This window comes from Amphibalanus amphitrite, unplaced genomic scaffold (assembly GCF_019059575.1).
Source record: "Amphibalanus amphitrite isolate SeventyFive unplaced genomic scaffold, NRLGWU_Aamphi_draft 001023F_arrow, whole genome shotgun sequence".
NCBI classification, from domain to species: Eukaryota; Metazoa; Arthropoda; class Thecostraca; order Balanomorpha; family Balanidae; genus Amphibalanus; species Amphibalanus amphitrite.
The window spans coordinates 48,749-57,030 of NW_024882517.1; positions in this window are offsets into that span (position 1 = coordinate 48,749).

Below are 8,282 nucleotides of genomic sequence, written 5' to 3' on the forward strand. Positions count from 1 at the left end.
GCAGGGGTGTCGTTTGTACAGAGGTCGCTGATGGGCACGGGTCAATGCCGCAGTCGTGGGCGGAGCCTAATGTCATATGACGTAGAAAGCCTCTATCCAGGATGGAAAAACAGTTAACATTACGAGTCAATGACAAGTGCCTGAAATATTGAAATGGCGATAAAATATCTAAATTGTAAAAGTTTCGGCCTGTCTTGAAACGGCCATGTCCTGAGCTTGGTTGAAATTCCTTCACGCATTTAAAAGTAATCGCGAAAAATTAGGGTCTCAAGGGGTCTGGCGTTAACAGTAGTTCTATCGAAGGGGCGCCCCGAGCTGTTGACGTCAAACAGCCTCCGTGGATAGATATCCGTACCTAAATAGCCTGGTATACCCGTGACAATCATGAAGTAGTGACTAGGAAAAGATTACCACTTTCATCATACACCCGACTAGAATCAACAACTGTCCTTAAGCTATCAGAGATGAGTCATCCGCCTTTAGCCCCCACACAACAGTGCGGAGAAATGGTAGAGGCGCGCCGTGTGATGTGGTTGGTTGAGCGCCATCTCGAGACGAGATCGCGGAACTCGAACCCTACCCCAGTGCCCTCTGGCTCCGCGCACGTAAGCGACCGGTAGCCTGCCGCCATCTAGCAGAACCACTAAGAAATAGTCCGTTAGAAGTGGCACCTCGCATCACCAAGGGACACTGTCGCTGAAATTGGAGCGTGGGTTGAGAGTAGGACGAACCCATCCGCACCATTGATAAGTGATCATACGACTTTTCTAACGGTCACCTCACCAGACGACTGGTGGAGGACGGAGGAGAAACCCGAGCGGGGCACATCACCTCCGGGGAAACCGTACGAGTGTGCGGGGGCCTTTCTCATCGGGACAACTCGTACCAACCGGGGATGAGCTCAGCCGCGCGGCACACCAGTAGGTCGACTCAGCCAAACGTCTCAACGCTAACCTTTCATCCCACCGCCCTGAAACGGTGTCAATATAACGACTGAGGCCAGAGCAAAGCAAGGCAAAATATGAAATCAGGTGGCTGCTTTCATATTGTAAGATCGAAGGGTGTCAGTAAGATGTGTGCTTTTTCATTTGGCAAAGGTTTTTTATTTGCGCGTCTCGCTGCGTTCTAAAGCCAATCTGTTTGACAATTGCTATGATAGGCTTTGAATGTACCTACTAGGTACTGTTTGAATGCTATACTGAATTTAGATATTTCATCGCACGCCTTTTTGTTACAGCTTCAAAACCAGTGGCGCGGGAACCGGGGGGGGGGGGGCTAGCGGGGGCTGAGCCTCCCCGCCAGCTTTTCGGCTGGGGGGACTCGTAATGTATTTGAGCCCCCCCCCCCCCCAGCTGGAGGAATCGAAATCGGAAATCTACCAACATAATTTCATAGATTCATACAAAGGCGCGGGAACCGGGGGAGGAGGCAGTGGGGGAAGATTGCCCCCACAACTCTGCGGCCGTGGGGCGGTGCCCCACAACTTTTCATGAGGCCAGGAACCGTTGCGCAGCTTGACCTCCCCAAATTAGGGGTTGTGGGTCACAAAGGAAGAAAGCATGTAAGTGAAAAATCCACCTCTTTCACTGGCTCGGCTACTCATTTGGCAGATTAAAACCTTTACTCCAGGCTGCCAAAACGGTAGTTTCTTCACTCAGCTGAGACGGAATACCTCACTTTGTTGCTTTTTTTTTTGTTGGAAAGGCCAAAGTCTGAAAAATAAGTGGCCTAAAACCGGCGAGAAAACTAGATTTGGGGGTACCCTAGGTTGATCTCTATTATGGTTCAGCCCCCCAGTCTGGAAGAAGTTCCCGCGCCACTGTTCAAAACAAACCCAACATAGTTATGCGGCAACTCGACATGGGGGTCCAGGTTAAATTCGTTGAAATCGGGTGCAGGTGTTCAACCTCCATATCCGCATTTCAATGTACCTATTGCACCACAAACTAACTGTGCGAGTAGCTGTAATGATACTGCAGCTGCAAAAAGCCGATCAGTGACATAAATTTTGTTATGTGAATTTTTCCCTATCGCTCCGTCTGTTGGTACCGTAGTCCAGCCGTAGTCCGCCGATTTCCGTGATCCGTTGATTCGCCGTGGTCTACGTGTCGCTTTCCATGGTCCGACCCGACGATAGGTAACGCTGATTCGCAGTAATGCTCACCAACGCCTGCCTGTGGTGGTGCTTTCTGAAGCGCTATTGGTGGTACAGGGTACTGTGTGGTAGGTATAGGTATGTAAGGAATGAGGGTCGTAGACTCCTTGTCGAATTTCCCCTTATCGGTTTAATTTTAGCGGTAGGTATTTATTTCCGATGCTAGTTTGCACCGTTGCAGCTAGAATTCCTGTCGAAAGTCACAAAGGGTCTTCGACTCTGTCGGTCCGTGCAATGCTTACGTCGGTCTTTGTCGTAGATTCTGACGAGCATAGTTAGGATACCGAGTCCTTGGCATCTTTACCTATCCCCGCAAATATTCGAAAATATTCCCAGACTGAACAGCCATCTGACATCATGTGCTTGCTATCTGAGCTGCATTAGCGCGTACTTCCGTAAATTTATCCAGAAAACTAGTCTTTCGGTTCTTGTTCCACTGTCCCAGTTGCTTTGTCGATAATGTTTCACGAGCGACTCCTGTGTCGAGTTCCTCGTTTGTACGAGCCACCCTGTCTGAGAATTTATGAAACATTGGCCCGTGCATTGTGCAGAATAGGCTCTGGAACGATTTACATAAGGTGGTAACGTGCCACATCACATCGGTCCTCTCCTGCCAGTCGCAGCCATCGCTTGCGATACACCGAAATTACGGATGCAAATTTAAACAGCGCTTGAAAAGATCGGTGCCTACACATGAAAGATGGCAGGATCTTACATTGCGAGTGCGATCTGTCGGTTTCGCGAAACGCGTTGGCTACAATTCTCGACATTTAGGTAAGAAAGTGTCATTTTCTGCAACTCACCACCGATGCGTAAGACTTGGCACGAGGAGCTGCTGTGGTTAGTCAAAATCGCTGCAAAACACCGCCGGTTCAGCTTAGATATACCCTGCAGTGTCAGATACCCCGTATACCTACCAGTAGCATCATCCGCGGATGACTGATGGCTCGGTATTCCCTCAGTGCGCACTCTATCTTCAGTCACCTATTTTGAATAACCCGACACGCCACCCGGACCACATTTTGGGGTTCCCCGGCGGTACCCGCGCACTGGAGCAGACCCGGCCACCTCCGCGGAGCGGTTCGGCGTGTGGCCCCGTCCCTCCCGGAGCAACCTCCCGCCCGGCCGGCAGAGGTCAGCGCGGGTCACCGCTGGAGCCGGGGTTCTTGGGATTAATGACGTCACTGCTCCGCCAGCTGATGCTCGCTGGAATGGATGATCACATCGAGGAGGGTCGCCCAGAGCGGGATCATCGAATCCCTCCTTTGTGACGTCACTGTCCATAGCCTGCGGCACTTCAGACCGTCTGAGTGCACCGTGTTTTAACTCTGGCCAAAAACTGGCCAGGACGCGAAATATCGACTATTTTTAAACGTTTTCATTTGGCCACTATCGTGTTTAAAAATGATCAGAGCATCTTTAACGACGGAAATTTTTATTCTCTTTATTTTTGAAAACGTTGAAAATGTACAACAAAGTCAGACAACTCTCAAAAGCTAAACTTCGGCGAACAAACGCAGAAACAGTCGCCTTGCTTCACATCAACATCTTCGAGCTTTGGATTGACAAAACTATATAATTTGGGTACCAAACGATAGCGCGAACTTTTTTCTTTATAACGAGTCATAATTTATACAATTATGATGCACATAGGTGTTACATTTATTGATTTCCGTCAGCCCATACATTGGCACACTTTTTTGAAAAATGTCAATGTTCTTATAGAGCTACAAAAAATTGTACGCTAGTGTACGGTCTCAGACTACCACCACACTGTGGGCCAAGGAGTTGTCTACATGTCCTCAAAATTTCAGCTGCGCCTGAGTGCGCCGGTGTTGGGGTGAACACTTTTTTGAATGAGTCATGTCTGCTCCTGCTGAGCCATGGGACGGGCCCTAGCGTGCGTAAGGGAAAATGCTAGTACTCCTCGTTCATTCTCTCGTCTGTTGTGACGAGTTGGTGGCCCATGGAAGGTCGCCGACCTGTGTGCGACCTGCCGTACCCTGGGGCGTAATCAGCTGACGGCACGACCCCCACGATACGTGCCAGTTGCATTTTAATGTGTCGCGAGAAGAAAACAAAGGGTCTCCGGAACCAGAGACCGGACAATGTCGGTGAATGATAGTTGTTCACTCAAAAACTGCTAGCATTCCTATGAAATATACATTTCTTAAATATCAACAGCATTATCGATGTAATTCCATATGTATAGTACCTGGTCTATAACAGGAACTTTCCACCCCATGGCTATTGCAGCAAATTCATAGATGGGCTCTGGAGCTGTATGGTCGCTACACATGCTTGCTTGATAGTTTATAAACATATTTTAATACCTAATGGAGTGCAAAAAAAAATCATTGTGCCCAGTTTGCGATGGGACTGTGAACTGAAAGGTGACTGTATGAGACCTACCACAGCACGCATCGCTGATCACGATGATCGGCTTTTGATCGTTCATCACTGTTTGCGTTCGGCAGGGTTACCATCGGCCTCTTCAGTCAGTATTAATCCGTCCAATGTAGGTGGTATCATTAGTGCTGTCCACCTTTATGAAAAGTATCCGTTTGCTGCAGTAAGCGTCAGTTAGTATGGCAATGAAGTGCATTTACGTGCACGTTGCATGGAACATAACGCACCATACAATAGGAATTAGTAAGAAGTTTTGGGATACATTCTAACATTACACGTCATGCAATGGCGGATCCAGTGAGGGGCATAGTGGGTATTTGCCCTCCCCATAGCTGAATCGCGTGGGCAAAACTATCCTTTTGCCGCTCCCAAAGCTTTTGGTGATGAGAAATATAATACGGCGTCAATGCCTATCTGGACGAAAAGCAGGTCTTTCCGTCACAACTATTCCGAGGGATGGAGCTGACCGCTCGCTGCTCATTATGTAGGTCGGTATGCTGATAACATATGGAACTCTCTCAACTGCACACATGCAGATTGCAGACGCAGTGAAGCGTTGTAAAGTCACCGGCGCGACGGTGGGTCGGGATCACCGAATGGGTCGGAAACTTTTGCCCTCTCCAAACGGATTAGCTGGATCCGCCCGTGAGTCATGTGACGTAAAACATACAAGACTCTGGACTTACTAAAGTGGAGACCGGGTTAACATTAAGTTGATATCAAAATACACGTTTGAAAATGTTTTTGAAATGAATATAAAGATTGTAGGTCCTATATGAATAAGTCCTCTACCTATAAGAGCATTCAAGGTCACCTGAGGTCATCAACGCTAATTAACAAGGTCATGTCCTCAAATTGACTTGCCTCGTCGATGAGCCTTGCTCAGACTTGCGATTACTCTAAATTTACAGATACCTAAATGTTCGTGCATTCATAGCTATAACATGAAAATATTTTTATATGTTTCGTGACACTTGTGACGTCATAAACAAGTACATAAGCATCTGGTCCGACACATTTTGCACTTCAAATGATCGTTAGTCTCCAACGCTTCGTTTGAGCCCAAAAACACGTCTGTATCTCATATAGTTTCTTAGTTATGAGCCCTGGCCAGTTTTGGCCCTGAGTTAAAACATAGTGGAGTGGTGTGACTGATCGATGTGACGTCACGCTGATCCCACTGCCTGTGACGTCACGGTTCAGTATGACGTCACCGGTGGTTGTGAGGCGCGGAGCCGGCGTGGGACGGCTGATTAAGTCCACGGCCCGGACCTGGGCTGCCGTCCTTGGTCGACCTTGTGGCGAGCACGGGGAGACCACGGTGGTTGATGGGACTTCCTCCTTCCCTCCCCGGCGGCCGGGCCCGCGATGGGACGGAGGCCCCACGCGGGAGATAGGTGGAGCTCAATCGGTGACCTCAGGCCGTTCCTGCTTTGTCCTATAATAGAGGTATGGGTGCACGGTCCGGGAATTGGGGGAGCTGGCATCCCAATGTTTTCTGCGTACTGCATCAAATGGCCAGGATCGTTCTGTATTCTTCTCTTTAAAACAACTGTTTCGCGAAACGCCCCTGTGTGAATGAAGCCGCACGTTCCTGCGTAGGCGTACTTCCCGTAACAGCAAGGCTCTGGGCATTCATCTATGCAGATAGATACTGCCTGGAAAATTTGTGTTCTCATCAGCTTTGCAACCCTGGTTTATTATAGTTCATCCCACCGACGCTTCAACTATAAAAGCTTATTTTGCAGTCAGTGCATGTTTAGGAGGCCGTATTCTTGCTATTGGCGATAAATATTGGTGGCAGCTCTAAACATACGGTGTGCATTTGGCTGACGTGGCTTACCTGGACATCTCCCCTCTCCCAGCAGGATACAACTGACCTGTCTAGGAATGCAGGGTCGTTTCACCCGGTACGGGAATTATGTGTGACTCAGTGATCATGGTAACCCCAGAGACAAGGCCTTCTATGTTCGCTGGAGCCTGGAGTCCGCCTCCGCTCCTGGTGCAGGATACAGGCGGTTCGCAGTGCTGATGGTGGCGCAATGTGGCACAGTTAGCAGCCCACGTGACAGTCTGACGGACAAAGATAGTGAGTTACTCACTCACTGCCCTGAAATATCACCAGTCAGACCAGCGCGGGTAGTCAGTCATCTTACCAGAGATTCTGTCCCTCTCTGAACATAATGCCAGGCGAGAACCTGTAGCAAAGAAAGGCTCTAGGCACTCGAGTGACTACCAACACCATTCTTTTGCACGTCCGACTAACCAATCCCTGTTGCGACGATCAACTAGCAAAAAGAATGAGATGTTCGTGACTGACATGAGCACCGAGCGATGTGCGACGTCTGGGTGTTAGTTGATAGTCCACGCTGCCACAGCCAGACTGCTGGTTGCTGACCGTAAACATTTGCTGACGGGACTTAGCTCTGCGCTCTCGCCTCTGTTCATGCGTCCGCTAGGATTAGAGTAGCAGCTGTACTTCTGGGGACTTAGGACGAGATCTGTGTTGGGATTAGGACCGCGGCTGAACTTACTGTGTGTCGGCTGCAGCTGTGGTGAGATTAGGGCGGCATCTACCCAGCTAGGACTTGGAGGATGGGCTGTCTAGCTGAGTTAAGGTCGCTTTTACCTGGCTGTTTGTTTACTTGAATGATATACGAGTATGTCCTCGAATAGTCCGTGGAAGGGCGGTGGATGACCTGCAACGATATGAGGGCGGCTGATTTGTTAACCCGCGCCCTGGTGGGGTGTGTTTATAACGCGACCTGGTGGGGGGGGGGCTATTTTTTGCCCCCCCCCCCCCCTCGTATCTCCGAAACTACTGAACGGATCCGAAAAATTCAAACGGCGTTCAAAAGGCCTGTCAAATTTGTCGAGGGAAACCAAATTTTATTGACCTCGGGGTCACCGATGACGTCACAGGTCAGGTCAAAGATGAAATGTTTCACCGTTCACGGGTCTTCTAGGGAATGCGCTATAACACCGAGAAAAACGCATTTTGTCGGGAATCAGCGATAGGGCGTCAGTTGCCTAGTAGATATGTTGCTGTTAGAGGTCACTGGTCATACCAGGTCAGGTCACAGGTCAGGTCACCAAAGGTCACCAAGGGTCACCACATGAACCCAACTTTACTATAAGGTTATGCGATGCATGTTTTATGGCCAGTTTTTCATTTCCAACTCAATGGTGTTGGTTATAAGACCATCAGGTACGGTTTAGGTCACTTTCTGGTGGAGGTCAGGTCAAGGTCAGGTCAAAAAAGGTCAAATTTCAAAGTTGATATTTTTGCATAAAATGGGTATTGATTCGATGCAGCTCGTCACGGGGAGACTAATGGTGGTCTTTGTTTTGCGCTACGAGGTCTAGAATTGCTGAAAATTGAGTTTGAAAATTTGACGTCATTTATTTTGAACAGTTTTTTCGCTATAACTTGGCCAAAAAAAGAGGTATCGATCTCAAATTTGGTATGTAGATAGAAGGCGGTAAGGACTATCACATATATTCCGGTTTTTTTTCGAAATTCAAAAAACTTTTTGGATTTTTTGGCTATTATATTCAAAAAATCTATTTTTTTATTTTTGGGGGTCAAAATCCAAAAATTTCAAAAATCCGAGATAGCAGTTTTGTAGCCCTGTTCATTCTACAGCTTTTATGTCTGTATCATTTTTCTGTATTTGCAAAGCTATAGGCCTGACAGCTCTTCCCGCGAAACCCTTTT